A 21,103-nucleotide genomic window follows, 5' to 3' on the forward strand; every position below is an offset into this window, starting at 1 on the left:
TTACTACCGATGCTGCTATTATCACATCTATGGAAAATACTAACTTATCTGCAAGTAAAGATTTTACAGACTGTGCAAAACATAAGGTTTTATAACTTCATGAAAAAGTCTTTGTTTCTACAGAAAAACCTAAAAAATATATAAAGTAGATGCACGATATCATCCGGACCAGCTCCAACACTAAAACGCTGCTTAAACTTTGAGTCATGAACCAACTGGACACTAGATGTCATTCTTTATTAGTACTGTAGTTTAAGACTTTTAAGTAGATTCAGCCTCTAATACTGATGTATTCTGATAGTCTGACTATGAATATAGACCTATTATAATAGAGTATTTTCTTCTTTTACTTTAGTAGAGGATATAAATACTTTCTCCTTCACTGACGAATAATACTCCTGCTACTACTACATACTCATATAAGCAGCACCGCTGCTGCTGCTGCTGCCTCCACAGCTGTGATAATGATCACTGTGCGGTAAAAGGGGAATGAAACAGGCAGGAGGCAACACATTATGTAAAAACAGGCTTTGAGCCAACGATTGTGAAGACGAAGCCACGTTGTTAAATTAGCCTTCAGTAACGCAGCAGAGCCGTTAGCTAACCAAACGTGCCACCGACGTGTGTTAGTGCAACAGAACAAAGACAACAAAATGCCAAGATTGCGATAAGAATCTGTCGTGTTTGTGTCTTTGTGGATGAATTGTTTGACACCCCCCCCCTTCATCCTCCTCGTCCAACTTGAGAGACAATTCCTCTGTTCCTTAATGATGTCTGTGTGGGAGGGGCTTTTTCTTTTTTCTTTTTTTACAGCATCAAAGACAAAACACTCAAAGGCGAGTATTAGAAATGACTTAATCATTGCAGCACCACGCCGTCTCTCAGTCTCTCACCCTCTCTCTCTCTCTCCCTGTTACTGACACACACACACACACACACACACTTCCACACACTTCTCCCCTTCTGTGTAACTTTGCTAGAGGCAGCAGCTTCTTGCCACCTTCTCTCTTTCTTTAGAACATTCTCACACTAATAAGTGGAACCCTGTCCTCGTCCAACACACAAGCGGAGTGTGTGGGGCATGACTGTCAGCCATGTTCTCTTTTTCTATCTATCACACCCATCCCCACAAAAAAAATAAAACACGAAACCCCCCCCCCCCCCCCCCCCCCCCCCCCCCCCCCCCCCCCCCCCTTTTTTTTTTCTGGAGACAGCACCCTTTTTTGATGTTTGACAACTGAGGGAGAGGAGAGAGAGGAGGGGTTGGGGAGGTGGGGTGACTGCACCTTTCATCCAGAGGATGCCTTCCTAAAAGGGAAGAAGGGGAGTGAGGTTGCAACACGTTCTCACTCCTCAACTCGTCGAATAAGAACCAGCAAACGAGGCTCGGTCAGTGGCGCGACGATTGACGCTCTACGTTCCAAGTTTTGGTCGTGTCAGGGACGACGCCAGTAAAATAAACTTCCAACGTGGGTTTAGTTGCTCTGAGTGTAATAAAAACGAGGATGTTTGTACGTTGGAGTTGCAAAGGGGCCTCGGTATCAGTTGGGAGTGAAACCGTGTTGGCGTGTTTTGCTTTGTGCTTGCTCAGGACAATATTATCTAAAGAAATTACACAAATTTACACTTTGCGTCAATGAAAGATTTGGATTAATGCATGCAAACTACAAAAGAAACAAACTATCCAGCGGACACAGTAAGTAAGCAATTATCTTAAAGGTCGTTTCATCTAAATCACAAAATGAACTTTGGTGGCATCCATTCATGCAGAGGGGGCTTTGAGATTTCTAGCACCACAGAATGAAGGTGAGATATTTTGTAGATGAATCATGCAAACAATAGAGCGTTCTCGATCCTCGGATTTGATCCGGGCACACTGCAGCTTTTACCTCCATCTCACGGTTTTCAGTCAGCAAACGGAGCTGCCTCCGGCACCATCAGTGACCTTAAGGAGGCCTCTTTAGGTGGCCATTCACAGACCATCCTTGAACCAATATAAAGAGTAAAGCAAAGTACTTTCCACTATCCTCAAGCGTGCATTATGAGCACTCTTTATATTGCTGCTGACCTTTGTCCAAAGTAAACCTTTTTGATTACAGTATTCATTATCTCTTTAATAATAGAAATTGTTTCATTTCTGCTCTCAATAAGGTAGAACTTGATCTCAACGGCGTTGCCACGCGACAGTAACAATACTCCAACATAAATTTGACCGACATGACGCTTGAATACGTAGAAACCTGGAAAGTGATAAAAAAAAATCCTATAAAGTTTATTGAATTTGTCATAAATGAGCTAAACCTGGTCCTCTGAGACATCCTGCGCAGAGCTCATCTTATGAAACCAGGCCGATGTCTACATGTGTGTAGATGTGCATGTGCACCACACGCGCATGTGTCACGCTCCGAGATGAGGATGGACCTTTAAATCCGTGATTGCGGCCTGTTCTTTGCGCAGTAAGGGGTGAAGACGAAGCGGGGCCGCGTCCCCTCGCTGACACAAAGCGGGACGGAATTGAAGTCGCATGTGTCCTTGTCCCCCGCGTGGAGGCTCTTGTCATTGTGCAGCACCAGGCCTGTGATCTCCCTCGCTCGCGAACACAAAGCCCCCTCAGGCTCCTCGCTCGCCCACCTAAGGTTTCAAGGTTGCCGCTCCGCTGTCACATCCTGACAATTCGTTCCTCTTCTTTTTCTTTTCCCTTCCTGGGCTGTGAATGCAGTAATCACCTCCCCCTCACCGACTTCACTGTGCACTTATCATTATGCCAGATCACGCTTTGGTAGTGTCTTGAAGTCAGTTTATATATACAGTACCTCCTTTCTACTGTATATTTCCTGACAGTACATAGGCAGTCGACTATCCCCACAGCTGTAAGCAGCCTGTAACTCCAAAAGCATTTTGAAACACACGTTCAGATATCAATCCGTGCATAATCTTGAGTGAATTTATTCCTTTTCATAGCATTTGCAAACATTTGCATGAATGGGAATGCAATTTCGATTTTGCAACACTAGCACGGATCACGTGTCTTTTTCGTCATATAAAACGTTATTTTAACGTTAGTTTGTCCATTTTCAAGACTAATAAACAACCATTGTTTCTATAGCTATATAACATCTGTTGCTTCTACTGTTCATAGAATCAGTGATTTCAGTGGAAACATCTGTCCTAAAACGCTTCAATATTTGGCGTGTATTTGAACGACGTGGCATGATGGGTTATAAATGTAAAAAAAAAAAAAACGTGATGTCTGAAATATCATTTCAGTGAAAATGTCACGATTTTGTCATTGTCTTTTAAAGAGCAAGAGCTTCCTTGACACCGCTCATTTTACACCAACGCTCAACACTTACACAGCAAGAAATCCTTTGCAGAGGAATAAAATTGGGCGCATCAAAAGAATGAGGCTGTGACATTTAATCACAAAATAACTCCCGCGTGCCTCGAGATCGCAGATTCATGATTTATTGCTGTATGAGAGTGTCTGAGGGGCAGATCTGTCTTTTAAGACCCTCTTAAAATGCCCGTCTATTGCTCCTCACTTAATAAACCCAGTGGAAATGGCCAGTGTCATTGCATTGAATGAACTCAAACACTGTTTTTAGGAGTTTCACAAGGCCGGCGGTGGAGTTAGGACACTTGTAGTCTTTACACACACACACACACACACACACACACACACACACACACACACACACTCGCATCCATAAATCCAAGCACGTCGGCCTTGGTGCAGTAAAACCAGCAGTCTCTCTTTCTGTCTCTTTATCATTCCTTACAGAGTCGTCACACACCTCAACACATTCGTCCTCCATCTCTCTTGTTGCCCACTCCTTACCTTCAGCTTCATTCAGCCCATCCAGACCTTGGAGAAGTCGTAATTGAATGCAGTCAGAATACCTGGTGGGGGGGGGGGGGGGGGGGGGGGGGGGGGTCTCGAGTCTTCTTTTCATGAATCGTCCTGCATGCTTCCAAGTGTCGTGCCAGATAACCGAGTGCACTTTCTTAAACTTCAAATATGTCAGCCCACTTTTCGTGTGGTATGAAAACTTTTTTTTTTAGAGTGACTGCCGTGCATTTTTTGAAATATTAGAATACAATGAGCTTGGAGAGTGTTTTCAAAGCCTGGACGTCACATAAATTCGCTTGCTAAAAGCTACGCTGATGTCCTGATATTGCGATTTTAGCGAGTTTTTGCAGCAGGAGTATCTTTAGAAAGGATTCAAAGGATTCATTGGATGCAAATCGTGATTTACATCCAATGCCAAAGTGCATCATGCAGGAAGAAGTGTGCCCTTTTTTTTGGAAAGTAAAGGTGTGTGTAGCATGTCAGATGTTCATGCAGGACCTGCAATTAACATCTGCCTTTTTATTAACCATGACCATGACTTTTTTCCCTAACATTAACCTCAAGTGTTTCAGTTGCCTTACCCTAACAGTACCATAACCACAGTTTATTAGCCACAATCTTTCCTTAATGTTCCTTCAGTTTTTATGCAAAGATATGAAATATAATCCGGAGTTCTGCACGATTAAGACTCACCTCTTTTGTCGAGCTGGTGACGTTTAACCTGCCTTGAATAGGACTTCTGGTTCGTTAAAGAAAAAATGGTATCAATGTATCACAATGGAGTTACAACTATCAATGGGATTTTGAAGTATTCTCCTCTTTGGAAGAGACTCTGGAAGTTGTGGTTTCACTTCATCCCTCTCTTAAAACTACCAAATTAAAGTTATAAAAGATTTCCACCTGGGTCGTTTTCTCGCACAGTCCCTTCCCCCCAGTGTCCTCTTTATTTCCTGTCCTCATCATATATCTCACCCCATCCCTCTCGTCCACACTTCTGTGTACGGTTTTATTTTTACAAGGACATATACAGCCAGGATGACATACTGCCGGCCATTGCCCGTTGACTTGTATCACAGTATTCCCGCTGTTGTTGGCCAAAGTGGTAGTGCTCCAATATCTGTCCGATAAATATGGATTTAAGGCGCCGTTTGATCATGAAAACTGTGATTCTTTTTTGTTTCAATAACATTGAACGTGCAACCTTTCAGCTGGAAAATATCTCCTGCTCCTTCAACACCTGCCCTGTCAGTGAAAGTGAAAAAGATGTGGTGCAGCGGGAAAGAAAAGCCGAGCGTAGAAGGGCTTGAAGGAGGAGTTTATCTGTGTAGTACATGATATTTTCTTCACTTTAAGACTCTTGAGCTGTACGGCTGTCAGCATGATGGATAATGTTTTAAGGCTAGGTCTCCTGGGAGTGATCTGTTGTCTGTACCATCAACTGTGGAGAGCAGAGACAGAAAGAGAGAAGCTGACAGAGGGCAGCAGACAGAGAGAGAGGAAGCAGCCCTCATTACAGCCAAACCCTGCTGGGGGTTGACCAAACTGGGGCGATTTGAAGTTTAAAGTTGAAAGAATTTCCCTGTCTCTTTCTAGCGCTATCTCTTTGTACTTCTTTAACAAGGAAAGACAAGGAGACACACACACACACCTTCAGTCAACACACACACACACACACATTTCTCTGGCCTGTGGGAGCTCATTATCTTCCCAGACGAGCGGTGCCACGAGTTGCCGAGTCGGTCCCCCGCCACCGTGTCACTTTGTGACGTCGGGTTTCAGGGGCACGGTTGACACGCGGGACCCGGTTTTGGTCTTCGGGGCACCTGGCCTGTGGAGGTTTTGATGATTCATTTGTTTGGGGCACTTTTAAAATGAAACAACACAGAGTTTAACTTCTATCAGGTCTAATGTGGATCCAATCTATTCCCTGTGATCCTCTGGTGAGAAAACCCTCAGCAAAATGTGACACAAAGAGGACTAGCTCATCTTGTTCCAAACATCAACCTTCATGTCAGAAAGAGGCATTTTGAGCGCCCAGTGACGTCATCAGTTTTCCTTGCGTGAGGTGAAGCTGCTATCTCGGGAGCAGCAGCGAGCGTCAATGCGGCGACCCTGGATGGAGGTTAGCAGGTCATCCACTCACCGCCGCGCAGATGATCTACGTAGCGGCTCACAGAAATAGGTCGATGGCATAAACTAAATCCAATAGGAATATTGCTTTTCATTGATTTTTTTTTATCCACCTTGGGATAATGCACGTATTTCAAGGACTGAATGTGTGTGTGTGTGTGTGCGCATGCATAAACACATGATGGATAAAGCCGCCGATGATTGGTCGTTACAGTGTGTGTGTGTGGGTGTGTGTGTGTGTGTGTGGACTAATGCCTTCATCATGGGCGCGAATGGAAACGTAACTCTTCTCAGACGTACAGGAGACATAACACACTATAAGACTATAACTTAGAGCGAGTGTGTTATTATTAGTGTGCAGGGGCTCGCTCGCCCGGCCGCTGCTGCTGCTGAGAGAGACAGAGGGGAGTTATTTGTTAAATGCCACCGCGACTGTACCAGGGTCCTAATTGGATTTCCTCTCTCGCTCAAAATGTCCCCTCTACTTTTTATGGGAATGACCTCTGAGTCGGTCACACACACACACACACACACACACACACACACACACACACACACACACACACACACACACACACACACACACCTTCGCACAGGCACACACTCCAATTCAGGTACACATATTTGGCATATGTGCAATTACTTTGCTTACTTAGTCGTCACAAGGAGTGTGCAAATAATGCATTATCTTCAAAATTTCTAGGCTATAAACTTCATTATGCATAATCAAGGTTATTATTTTTTTAAATACTATGTGCATGTAGAAAAAAATGGATTTCTATCATGTGTTTAATGCTTATAAAGCAAGGAAAGGGAATTTCAATCAGGTTTAGCAGGAATACTTCAGCTTTTCTTATAATGTTCCTCCACTACATATTCTAGCATGACAGCGGAACGTCCTGAAAGTTAGTTAAAGTACTTTCTTTGGCTTTAATGGCAGCACTTGGACATAATGTTATGCAGCCAAATTGCTACTTAATTAGCCCAAACGCTTCTCTGGCCTGCTGAAGGCCCAGTCGTTGCAAAGCTTCGCAGCCAAACTTTGTTCAAACAGAGAGAGCTCCGCTTTAATTTATAGTGTTATAAATACAATGTGTATAAAGTGGAAATATTTCCATTTAATTGAATGATGCAGCCATAAAAATAAAAGAACAACAACAACATTTGTATATTTCAGTCTGGATAAAAACCACACCGCTTCAATGAAGAGCTGGGGGAAAAAAAAATGAAACAACATCTATATTAAACTGTCAGCTAGCATGGACTAAGATGAACAACCTTAAAGCTCTGCTTAGAGCTTTTATTGTGTGTGAAATGCTATTGTTAGGGCCTTATATTAAACACAACATGTGCTCGCGAGCCAGGAAGAAAACACGCTGTTTGTTCCCTTTGTTCTGATGCTTTTAATACCATACAGCGCTTGGAACCTGAACTGGCATAGCTGCATTATGCCGAGGTTTGTGTGCCAAGTTCACACAGGCCATACCTGCATAATGTATGTCTGCCGAAGCTCCGAGGTCAGAAACACGTAGAATGCAATCCTTCCCACTCTCCTTCACACACAAACGGGAAAGGTTTGAAATCGTTCCTCACATGCAAGCCCACAACAACAACACAAAAAAAAAATGTAGAAATACAATCATTATTCACATTTAAAGCATGCCTTCTGCTGACTTGAAGTGTTTATTTATGCTGTTTTACTGTCTCATCGTTCTGGAAGCAAACCTGTCCGCCTGTTTACAGATGGCAGAGCTCAGAATAATCCTCATCCACACCCACACACACACAAGGCTGCATGCATACCTTTTTTTTTTTTTTCTTCTTCTCTCATACATTTTCTACTCCTACTTTAATAACATGCGTCTGTATACAGGCGTCAATACACCCACACTTGTATATGAATGTATATGTTTGCTACATTTAATTATAGAGAGTGCATCATTTCATATAGATGGCATCGCGGCGCACCAGAACCTCAAGACGGTTGGGAAACTACAGGTGTGATAGATTGGTTCGTTTTCCAAATTAGAGCTAATTAATGCTAACGAGCCTATCAGCGAAGAATCATGTGTGTCGGCAGTGTTTAATTACACCATGAATAAATAAAGTGAAACGTTAACATGAAGTCAGCATATTGTTTACTGTTTGTATTTGGCCAACATGGATCCCGCAAATGTGTTCATCTACATACATGATAAGGGAATTGCCCTGCATGGCTATTAGCATGTAAATGACCTCATTCACCATCAAGCCTATTGAGGCAACCATCAAACCTCTCAGAGGGCGTAAGAAATAAGCCGTTTCCATGCAGTGAATGCAGGTCGGAAATGATTTGAATGCAGTTTCGTACTAAAAGTCAATAACAATTCAGGGAGGAGAAATTAAGAGAGATATCATAAACGGTGGCCTCAAATTATTATTCCCTCTATCTCTTTTCTTTTCTGTCTGTCAGGCAGAATGTCACATTTGATATTCACAACAAGCTTCTCGCCAATCCCCCAGAGTTCCCTGGCGCCAGATGACGAGCAGGCTGTCAGGGGTCACCCGGCAACCGGGTCGCTCTCTAAACACCCGTCGGTCCTCTGCGGAAGTGACCTAATAACTGTGCCAGGCCCCGCCATCTCGCATCCCCGCCCGCCCACTCATAAGCCACAGATCGTGGTCTCGCCCCCCCCCCCCCCCCCCCCGCTGCCATTGAGGCCTACGCACCCCGCCCACCCTACCACTCCCACCTCAAGGAATCCTCACTTCTTAGATCCGCTCAACAGTTTTACGAGTTGGAGTTTTATGAGCTTCATCTACTTATTTTTCCCCTCTTCTTCCTCTTGTGTTTTTTTTTTTTTTTTCCCTAACAGACATTTCTGCAGACAGCTTCCTCAGCTCATTTCCATCGGATGCCCTGCGGGGAATCGCCGAGCGTAAAGTCGTGTCTCTCCCTTGCCGCCGCTCAACGTCTGCGCCCATAAAGCAAAATAAAAATGTGCTTTAGTGATTTGTCAACTTCTGTCCTCGGGGAGATATAATGTGGAGATGGGCTATCCTTGAAATCTCTTGTTTGGGAGACGCCGCATGAGTCGTCTTTCAACAAGCATTGTGTTTGTGCGATTGCGCTGCGGCACATGTGCTTTCTGTTTGTTTGTCCCTCTAATATGATCTATTAAGTTGTTCCCATTCATGTGCGCACTGCAGCTCATTTATACGTTTTCAGCAGCCGCACCACTTTGTCCTTCTCCTCATTCTAAATCAACCCCCTCCGGCACACCACGTATCTTTTGTCATTCAAACATGACTCCACCTCTATCCTTTATTGTTCTTCTATTCCTCCTTAACTCGCTCTCGACACGCATCCGGATGAAAGGCAGCTTCTTGTGACCTCCTGTTATCTCCCATCCACTCCTGTTCCCCATGCCCCGCCCTCACATTCACACCCAGCCCATTACCGTACAGACGGACCGCCGCGTGCCGCTCCCCATCCCTCGCCACTCCGAGGGGGGGGGGGGCAACAATAGAGACAGGAGAGCCAAAATGGCAGCCGTCCGCCCCCGGTCTGGCCCCATCCCCGGGGGGCCAGTCGCATATCGGTCCAGCCAATCTTAATGCACGTCTTCCGCAACAAATTGGCCAGTTTACTTAAGAGTCTGCTGTGGCCCATGAATATTTGATGCGGTCAGGGCTGTGGAGCGGAGGGATACAATGACAGGGTCTTATCTTATTTAGCCAGACAGGGGGGGTCGGCTCCTGGCCCGACCCAGAACACTCCACCGCTCTCCTGAGATCTGGAAGAGCCCAATCCAGGAGAAGTCGACACGATGAAAACATTTTTTTCCTATTCGTCCACACCTTTGAAGTATAGAAAGCCCGGGTCTTGAAATGGTACCAATCATAGCTGTTGGATGAAAACCAAATTGAGAGCAGAATGCCTTTTTTCTTTCCTCTTGATTGGCATTTGGGAAATAACACAATGGGCTTTTAACAGGTTTAATAGACCCAAGAGTGATATAACACACCCCGGCAAGCTCACTCGACTCACTAAATAAAAATGTAAATTTCAATCCAAACAACAAAAAGAAAAGAAAACGATCACAATGCCGAGGGGACCGCAGCTCCGAGAGCAGCGCGGCGCTCATGTTACAGCTTCTGTGTCGTCCTAAAGATGTGGAGATTTGGGTCGCAAAGCGAGAAGGCATTGTTCGAGAGGAAATGTGAGTGGAAACGCGAAACACGTTATTTCTCCACACAGCGAGGTAAAGATGGCACGGAGAGGAAACAAAATAAGGATGGGTTTTCCAAATTATCCGTTCCCCCTCCACTCTCTGTCCCTCTGGGCTTCAGGGTGGCTGTGTGATTTAAAAAAAAAAGGCCTCTCATATTGCCTTGGCTGTGATGGCTAGTAATACTGTAGCCTCCAAATCAATGGAGCCTGTCCTAGATTTCGCTGCGGTCTCAACTCTCTCTCTATAAAGGGATCTGGAGGGCACTCTATATTTTTATTACCTGCAGAGAGAAATGGAGAGGCCGGGACCTGGATCTCATTTCACACACACACACACACACACACACACACACTCATGCAGGTACACGAACGCGCTCAAATGAGGACTTGCATGCATGCAAACATAAATACTGTCACGCATGCGTGAACACATGATCAAATGCGCACACATGCACACGCATAGGCATTCAAGCATGTACTAACACACACACACACACACACACACACACACACACCAACTGTCCACCTACTGCACCTGAGACCCCTGGTGGCTGGAAAAAAGGGGACCCCAGCAGAGACTGTCTCTCTTCATTAGGCGCTGAACACACACACACACACACACACACACACACACACACACACACACACACACACACAGAGAGGGGCACGATGCAAATGCCACAGTGGGTTACGCCGACTACTCTGCTGACTGCGCACATTGGGAGGTTGCAGCAGGAAAGGTTGCATCCAGTTACCAGGGTGAGGGGAGGATGAGAGGAGAGAAAAGCACAAATGAGATGGGTCGTGTGAACGCAACAAGAAGCGTCGCACAACTTCCAGTGATTCGTCTTCATTGGCAGCAATAATGTCTCAGCTTTAACTTGAAAAAGATTACGTTGCCAGCTAGTTAGCTGTTAGTTAGTTAGTCCTAATGAGGAGAGGCGAGCCTTTGTGCATGTAGTCTGAGGTGCATTTAGTTATGTTGCTATTCAGCGTCATCTTTCAAGCCTACAGCAGGCCATAAAAAAACATATTTACATGCCAATGTGTGCATTTCAATAAGAGTTATCGGTTCCTGTAATTGTTCCTCTTATCCATCCTGGTCATGAAGAGAGCCTAATGGGATTCCAATGGCCAGTATGGAGAGGATTGATGTGCCATTTTCTCTTATGAGCTGCGGGCAGAGTTGCCCTTTCACACATGCGGCACACGACAAAGGATTGTCGGTGTCTTACCGTTCCTTGAATTTATCAGATGGTTTTACCGTCCGACAGACGTTCCCGAATCTCTCTGTCCCTCCAGTAAGACCTTTTTTGTTGGCGTCTTCGTGTAAACGACCCTTCTTCTTCACCCTCGGAAACGCCGTGAACTCCCCCACTAGTATTAGTCTACATAAGTTCAGGGTTGCAGTGTGTGAAACGGGCTATGGTTTCTTTCCATGTACATATAGGCACGTGAGTTTTGAGGTGTACTTGAAAAAGGGTGAATCTATCCTTTAAAAGCTTATTTACTATAATCCTGCACACTTAACAGCCTGAACTTGTAAATTCCTTTTGACACACAGAAGCAGTGCATGCAAAACCCGAGCCAGCTCATCAGCTAACGCTCCTCACCCCCTCGACATCGGCGGGGTAAAGGCGAACGACGCTCATCTCCCCCGTGAGCCTCCGCGCCCCGTCCACGCACCCGACTGCCAGGCAGCCAGCCATCCAGCCAACCTTCGTCAGCGGCTAATTAAATCTGCTGCTATTCATTTGGCCCTAATGTGCTTTTAATTGGATTACAGGGCCGGTCATGGGGAGGGTTCAGGAAGGGGTGAGGAGGACGACAGAGAGCAGGGCGTGAGGTGAGGGGACGAGGGAGGAGAGGCTGTTTGACATGAGCGTGAGCGAGGTAACCTTATTATTCTGTCCGAGCTGGTGGGGGGGCAGAGCAGGGAAGGGAGAAGAGACGACGGATGAAGCTTTCATAATGATGCGATGAGTGTTTGTTTTTTTGCAGTCAGCAGGATTTGGGTTTTTAGAGAAACTCTGCACATCTGTAACCGGCAGGGGGGGGGGGGGGACAGGGAAGGGCAGAGACGGGGGGGGGGGTTTGGCGTAGAGACGAGGCTTTGATGTGGTGATAAGAAAGTTACAGTGTGTAACAGCACCCAGGAAGACAGCACCCAGTGATAGCCAGAGAGGGAAGAAAAGATCAGAAGAGCGGGAGGAGTGACGAGAATACGGATGGTGGAGAAAGGAGCGCCGGTTTCGGCGCGGCGGTGAGAAATGTATGAGTTGTTTATTGTCAGAAGTAGAAGTCCTAGGGGTTTGGGAGATACAGCAAAGCAGGAGCTGAAGTACGGAGCTTTTAATAGTCTTTGCTTTTTGAACTCTAAAGCGCGAGGAAGAAAGATGCTTTCTCCCCACGACTTGTTTAACTTTTTGGAATAAAGGGCCCCACATTTGACTGCTCGCTCGCTTGGTATTCCAGTCACTACGTCCAACAAGATTAAAAGAGGGGATGTTCAAAGAATCAGGTCAATGTTTAATTTTTAGTTGAATTGATAAATAAATTACAGTCGGATCGATGGAGTTTTAATCTGCGGCTGGTCTTGATAGGCAGCCCCCCCCCCCCCCCCCCTCGCCGCCCACTGTTTACAGCCAGAATGAAACCTGTGTCTGACCCTTCATCTCTGGTGCCCGCCCCACTTTTCTCATGACCTCGTCCACGTTACAGCTGGAGAGAGTGTTTTTGTTGATGCAAAAAAAATTTGAAGCTGCAATAATCTTTTTTTTTTATCTTCATTTTGCCAGAAAAAAAAGTGTTCGCATTGTGCGTGTCTGCAAGCGTGGTTTACAGCGTGGTCCCCCACTTGCTCAAATGCAAAAACGTCGTCATTCAACCTATCCGTGCTTTGCAGAACCGTACAGTGCCAACATTTTCTCCTGGCGACTGGGCTGCATTTTGTGCTGTAATCAGACTTTGACTCGGTGGCCCTCAATACAAATACTATGTAGAGGCTGGTAATTGGTCTTATTCGTCCACAGGAATTAAATGAATGTCTCAATTAATCAATGCAGCACTGATTTATAGATATTTAAAAGATAATACCAGTGTAATTTATTTTTCCCCGCCAGACAGCCCACCAAAGGTTTCGCTTGTCTGGAACTACTGTGTGTTCCTCTGCAGGTTTGTCTTACCTCCCAGAGCTCACAGCCCCCCATTGTTTTAAAAAATCCATTAATGGGCACCTTTTCATGCGTTCTATTACGGTGCACTGTTACATATTTCTTCTGGCTGCAATGAAGTGTCAAAACAAAAACTTAAGGCAGAGTGGCAGGCAAAAGTAGGTGGAGACGTGCATTGATTTCTTTCACTTTCAGTTCCAGTAGATTGGAGCTCCTTTCAATACATATGAAATGATTTTGACTTGGAGCTACAAGTTCCCGTTTGGTGAAATTAAGTCATCATCCATCAAGTGATGAATTACGTTTTCCGGTGCAGCAACAACTGCTTTAATGCACTTTTGAAAACAATGGGAGACTGTGACCTCTGGGGTGGAAGGAAAGCCTGCAGCAGGAAAAAAAACATTAGCAGGAGTGCACTTTACATAGGTATTACAGGGTGACAACAGTTTTGGTTTAGTCGCTTATCCCACTAGTTTGAAGTGGGCGGGGCTCAGTTTTGAAAAAGGTGATGTCACCTATGTCTTTGTCATCTCAAAACGCATCTCATTGTATTGAAACAGAAGTTGTCTTTTTTTCCGGGGAGTTACGTGCTGCATCTACAGACTCAGCACCTCTTCCAAAGAAATAGTCCCTACAAAACGTGTTCTGGGTGTGTCGTGTAGGTGGATTATGCAGAGCAGCAGGTATTGTGTTCGGGGTTAAATCAGAAATCACTTTGACAGCCTCAGCTTTCACAGTAATGTTCCGCTCATGGACGTCCAGTTGGGACCTTGGTGGCCCTGTAAGCCTGCTGACACAAACAAGGTGACACTTTGGTCGCCTCGGTTTAAGAGCCGGCCTCTAAAGCACACCCCAACCAGATGATGTCAAAATCAATATGGCAATGTCACCAGGCCCGCTTCCAGGAGTAATGATGGCCCCTCAACCTGCTCGGAAGTCATGCACATGCACGCACTTAAACACGGCCACATCACTCCCCCCACTTCTTCGTCATATCATCAAGCCCATCAGCAGGCTTAATGGGAGAGCGATCAATACGTTGCAGGGGTCGAGGTGAGGAGGCGAGTACACCGGCGCCCCGTGACACTCGTACTAATGGTGCCACAAGCCAACGCCGCTCCACCCGTCACTGTCAAACCAACTGTCCCACCCATTGTCCTTATCACCGCCGTCTTTTAAGCCACTTGCTATCGCTACGGGTGACCAACGCGTCAGCTGATAATGGGGCGAAGGTCAATCCCTCTTGATACTACCGTGTCTGTAGTTAAGTGTGACATCCAAATGAGATCTTGGTAGATTAGGCCCCGCAGTTTGTTGGATTGAGTGGCCGCGTCGGAACGAGCATGCCCAGTTCGCCTCTTGGCTCGAGTGCGGGTTTATGTTTAGTCTGTCCCCTCGTCCTAACCCCTCATTACGGTCCAGTTTATCATGCCAGGAAGAGAGTGGCAAAAACAAATTAGTCCACGGGAGGGGAAAATAGCCGGGGATATCGATTTCGCCTTTTCATGCCAGAGTGGAGCACAGAAAAATATTGGGCTATAAAAGGGAAACAAGGATATAAAGCCATTACAGTGCGCACTTAATTGATCCCACTTCCCATAACAAATTAATTGAGCGGAAAATGGCAGATGGCTTTGATGAATGTCATAAAAAAGGCTTGTCAGCAAGCCCGGTGTGTGCGACCCCCTCGCTCACACGCTGTATCGCATGAAGTAGCTGCTGAGGAAGGAGGCGCAGTGTGTGTTTCCTCCAGTATTTACATCCCAGTGATCCTGATGTTAATCATGTTGACTTATTGACACCATTGCTAATTGTCTACTGCTTCTCTGTGGATTTTTTTTTCTTTTTCTCTTTCCTCATTGTCTTGTTTCTTCCCTCGTCTGCGTTCCTTTACTGCAGTCGGTGTACAGGTGCATGTTTGTTTGCCCACGTGGGAGTGTGTGCGTGTGTGTGTGTGTGTGTGTGTGTGTTTCAGTGTGTGTTTATACTGACAGGCTGCTGCCCCAGTAGCAGAACAAATGCTAATTTAATCAATTGGCCATAAATCCTACTGGCCGCTGACTCATGCGTCTTCTGCCCTGGGGACTCCAACAAAAACCCTGCCAGTGCAGTTTGTTCAGCGCACACACACCCGCGTCCGCACACACACACTCCCCCCCCACACACACAGCATCCATTTTCCATTCTCATGCTTTCCCTCTTCCATCACTGCAACATTAGAATTACTTTCAAACAACTGGCAAGTATAAACACTCATGCAGATGTTGACACACTGAGATAATTGCTATTTTTATTCCCTTCAGCAATTCTTCAGCTGTGCAGACAGCTTATAGAAGATGCAATTGATCCATGTTAGCGCTCATGAACACACACACACACACACACACACACACACACACACACACACACACAGACACACACACACCGACAGGCATCCATCTCACAGTTAACTTTCCTGCTACCCATCTTAACCAGAGAATTATTTATTAAAAGCATGTTCCTCCTCACTTTTGTCCCTCTCCCACACACACACACACACATGATGCTGACACACCTGCAGTTTCATGACATCCAAATCTGCTAAAGCTGCTGAGACAGCGTCTTCTGGGGGGGGGGGGGGGGGGGGGGGGGACTAGTTGGGGGGCACAGTGGGGCGATAGAGTGACAGAGAGACAGAAAAACAGGGATGCAGAAAGCGGCAGAGTGACAGAGAGCGGAAAAAAATGCCAGAAAGAGCAACAGAGCGATAAAGAAAAGTCAGGAAAAAAGAAGATAGAAAAAAGGGTGACAAGAGAGAGAGAGAGAGAGAGAGAGCAGGAAGGAGAGAGGAGCTGCTGTCTGCAAGCAGCATGGCTGGTTGGAACCACAGGCTCTGTTCAGAATTCTGCGGGCCTCTGTGGCCCCTGTGTTCCCCATCAATCTCAGCCAGCTCTGGCAGCCGCCAGCGGCTGCATCTTAATCTGCTGGGGCTGGACGTGAGGACGGACAGGTCGCCTGGGCCGCGCAGTAAATAACCCTTCTCCTGACTGTCCCCCTCTATTCCCCAATGCATACACGGACATGGAAACACACGCACACACACACACTTTCTGGCCTCTCTTTCTCTGCACAAATATTTCTGCATCTTCTGCCTTCGAAGAGACAGCGAAGTGAGCTCCGTGTCAAGTTGTGAGCATTAAAAATGCACGCTGCATGATTAGAAAGTCAAATTTGCCGCAGTCAAGAGGGCAAAAAGTTTAAAGTAAAACATTTTATGTTATAAACACACTGCAGAAAAATGTAATGCTCTACAGAATCAAGTCTTGAGGTTATGGATTTATGTATATCTCTATATATTGAGAAATATAAAGCAGAAAAATACTTTTGGATTCTGTCAGATAAGAGGTGAAGCTGACCTGGAAACAGGTGACATGATGTGACTTGTTTGTAATTTTGCTGAAAAGTTCATATCAATGTGTAGGTCAAGCCAGCTCCAACCTTATAAGACTTGAATGAAAATGAGCTGAGTGGCATAAACTCATGTGTCCATGAGAAGAAGAAGAAAATCTTCTTATTGTCTATAGTCTTATTGTTTTGTAAATATTCTTAACACTAGGTTTACTCACTTAGCCGTCATACTCATCCCACAGTCATGATCAGTGGATCGAGTGTGCAGATTTGAAAAAAAATAATTAAAAAATGCGATGGAAAGCTCCAGAAAAAGCTGGTGAATGGACAAAAGAAATCCAGATTTGTATCAAAGGCCAGCTGCCAATCAAATGGATCCTTCTGTTAAATGAGCCATTTGTAGAATAACTGATATCATATCTTTGCTGGAGAATTTCAAATCTTTGTCTCGAATAAATATTTCAAATTGACATGATATTTGCAACATTCCCTGCCTATACCTTCCTCTCTTTCCTGGGGGGCGGGGGCGGTTTGTAAAGGCACCTCTCACATCTTTCATTGTTTTCTATGTACTTCGCTGCGCCTCTGTCTCACATTCTCACACACACACACACACACACACACACACAGACGCAAACTCACACAAAGCAAGGCATCATCCTTACAAGCGGCGGCGGTGACAGCTGCACAGATCTGACACAAAAGATGCGCTATCTGGGAAACACGGGGGAGGCAAGGTGAGAGAGACTCTGTGGATTAGAGGGCGGCTATCTCGCTCGCCCAGGGCCCTCTGAAATCCAGGAGGCAGCCGGGCACGAGTCGCCGGGCTCAGGAGCTATAAGGCCACCCCCGCCCCGCAACCCCATACGCCAATCCTCAGCGAGGATCAGTCGAATTTACAACCCCTGCACAGCCCTGTTTCTCTAACCCCCCCTCCACTTCACTTCTCCATTAGTAAGACCAGGTCAAAAGTCACCACATCCCCCCCTTTCCCCTCCTGCCAAGCACGCTTGCTCCGACGGCTCCGGGGCAGAGCACATTGCGTTCCCACTGGGACGCCGGTAGCCATGGAAACCTTTGAACTCAGCAAAGAGGAGGTGAGGGATGAGAGCTGGGTTTGGAAGGTAACCGTGTTCTGCTCTGTGTGAAGGACAGCTTCCCAGGATCTTCACATTCCGCGATGTCTCACAACCAGAAATATATTCAAGCTACATGTACAAACACACAGGAACACATGTGTTATCTCGGGATGGAGAAGATATACAGGCACACACACACGCACACACACACACACACACACACACACACACACACACACACTTGCCTTCTCTGTTTGACAGATGACCTTACGCTCTGTGTCAGTGAGCTGCAGTGTCTCTGTTGGGAGTAATAGTGTCCAGAATGACATGTTATGACGGGAAGGAGCAGTGCAGCAAGCCCACACACGCACACACACACACACACACACACACACACACACACACACACACACACACACACACACACACACACACACACACACACACACACACACTCTAGCATCTAGCACATCATGTGTGTGTTTTTGTCTTTACCACTGTCTTGCCCTCCTACTGCCTCACCGAGAGAGAGAAAAAAGGCAACAGGGGAGTGAATGTCGATTTTCGTTTAAGAAAAAAAGAAACTGGAACAAGTCATAGATCAAAAGCTAAAATATAAAAACTGCATTTTCTGTACTGAAGGTGTGAGGATGTTTTTTACCTCTTTGACATTGAATTTGTGTTGTTGATTCATGTTGAGGAGACCGAAAAAATACTTTTTGCTTTGCTAGATCATACAATATTTTGAAGAACTTCTTGCGGCGCTTGGACAACATGTTTTACCTCCGGCATGAATACCTGAAGGAGCAGATAGCTCTGTCCACAGAACCCTAATGCAAGGGGAGATTCTACTATCAGCCAGCACTTCTGGTTTCTTCACAGGACGAGGCGGCTTCAGTTGGAACTCACATTTCTTTGACAAACACGGCAGAGTGTGGGAAGAGCCCGTCTACCTGTGTGAAGCCAAACAAACGATAAAGAAGCACCTGAGACCGGCTTCAAACTCCTGGCAATCGAAGAAGGAAATTACAGTTGCTGCAGAAGCTGTAAAAAAAGTATTGAACAGAGAGTTACAAGATGGTGCTTAAAATGAACAACTGAAATTGGCAACCCTCGCTGCCATGTTTAAAGTGTCGGTTAGGGTTTTCTGAAAGAGCCGTTATTTGTGTTTGTGAGTTTTATCTGATTTTTTTGATGGAAACAAATCAGGGTACCTGCCAACACAACACATGAACCCCTTACCAGTCTCTTTTTTACATATTGATCTTGATGAAGTCGTTGCACCTCACTGTATGGAACTGAGAGGAAACATTTTTAAGTAAGGCAAGGTGTCGCTGCAGCTAAAAACTAGTGTTGGGCTTCAATGAATGTAAGAGACAGAGCCGGTATCAATCCGGTTGCTCTCTTGTAAAATAAAGTGTGCCTTCTTTTTTGTAGCTGCTTCATTGGTGGTGTTTTGTGTTGCCAACAAATCTATATTTGACCATCTGAACATTTCCCCCGGCTCAGCAAGGAAATTCAAACCAAAAAACAATGATTTTGTTGGAGGAGGATGGACTACCAACAACTCTTTCAACGTACATATGGGTATGGGAGTGTTGTATTAAGACAGACTTGAAAATCGAAAGCTAACCTTTAAGAAAGAAAGAAAGGATGGTCAGACGGAAGAAGCAGGGGGAGGGGAGTGGGCGAAAAATCCTTGCAGGAGGGAAAGATAGAGAGGGAGGGAGGAGCTGACACCTTGACGGATTGATTGAGATCGCCCTATACACGGTGTTGCCTACAGCCTGGATTAGCAAGAGGTCTGGGTCAGCACAATCTAGGTGTGTTAGATAACTCTCCTGCCTTGCAGCTGCAGCTTGATACCGCACCTCAGCGACACAATATTCTAACTGGATATCTCTGAAACTCACATCTTCAGATTTGAGAACCCCATGTGTGTGTGTGTGTGTGTGTGTGTGTGTGTGTGTGTGTGTGTGTGTGTGTGTGTGTGTGTGTGTGTGTGTGTGTGTGCGTGTGTGTGTGTGTGAGAGAGACAGACTGTGGGGCCCAGTATCCATGGCAACCTCTGCCAGGTGCACTGGTTCATATGCGATTCAGGTAATTCTACCCACAATGAAAAGCATGCATATAAGGTCAGTGGTATTCAAATGCACTGCATGTTTTCCCCTCCGTCTTCATATTCAGCCCCTCTCTGGCCACATGCCCCCCCACCCCCCACCCCCCTTGCAAAGCCCCAAAGAGCTGATATCTCCCATAATGCCCTGCTTGAGTGGCAGGTATGATATTTCCACTCGCTTTGATTGAGGACTGCATTTAAAATTCGACGGCAGTGTTGAAAGAATATATCAGGCATGTGATTAATGCACTCAATATTGCAGTGCAGGGGGCTGAGATCATGATTTGGAAAGGGTCGTGATTTTGAATGACACACACACACGGAAAGAGAACAGACACAGAAAAAATTGGGGGAAGAGGAAGTGTCATAGGGCTTGCTGTCGATGGGTTTTTGGAGGCTTGTGTTAAGCCAGGGGCTTTGACAGCTGGGTTTAAGGGGAAAGGAAAGGGCTATGGATTGGAGTCAGGTCTCTACTTCATATGCTGAAGATTAAACTCCTATCCTCCTCCTCCTACACCATTTTGGACGTCTGTGGCATCATTTCACTCGGCTGTTTTTGGGTGCTTTCGGCGGTGATTTACAGCCAGGGTCGTTGCAGCAGAGCGCTCTGGTAAACCTCGCGATCAGATATTCTGTGCCAGAACTCACCAGCATTAGCAGTCTGAATCAGAAATGTGCTTTAATCACCGGGCACGGCGACCATGTTGATGTGCACTCAGAAAAATGTGATGGCGGTGGTGATAAAGACGTGAATAATGCAAGCGCGGTCTGATTGTGTTTGTGCGTTCATGTGTTTTCAACAGCGGATGTGAAAGGCTTTGGGTTTCAGTGACAGGGAGAGGCCAAATTAGAATGTATTTATACAAGATTAAGAGCTGAGGAGATTAGTCGATCCACAGAAAATTAATTGGCAACATTTTAAATAATTGTATGGTAATAAAAAAGAAATCACAAAAACAAAAATCACTAGTTCTACCATCTGAATGGTGAATCTATGCTATTTTTCTCAGTCGTTTACATTAATAAACATAGTCAGTGTCACTTTATAAAATGGTGTAAAAAGCTGATCACACTGTTGTATTAATCAAAATCCTGGAAATAATTGTTATTGTTATTTCGTGCAAGCTTGGTGTAAATTTGTGAATGGGGATT

The sequence above is a fragment of the Cebidichthys violaceus genome, unplaced genomic scaffold, assembly GCF_023349555.1.
Source record: "Cebidichthys violaceus isolate CVI_PGR_0920_01 unplaced genomic scaffold, fCebVio1.0.p SCAF_24, whole genome shotgun sequence".
NCBI lineage: Eukaryota > Metazoa > Chordata > Actinopteri > Perciformes > Stichaeidae > Cebidichthys > Cebidichthys violaceus.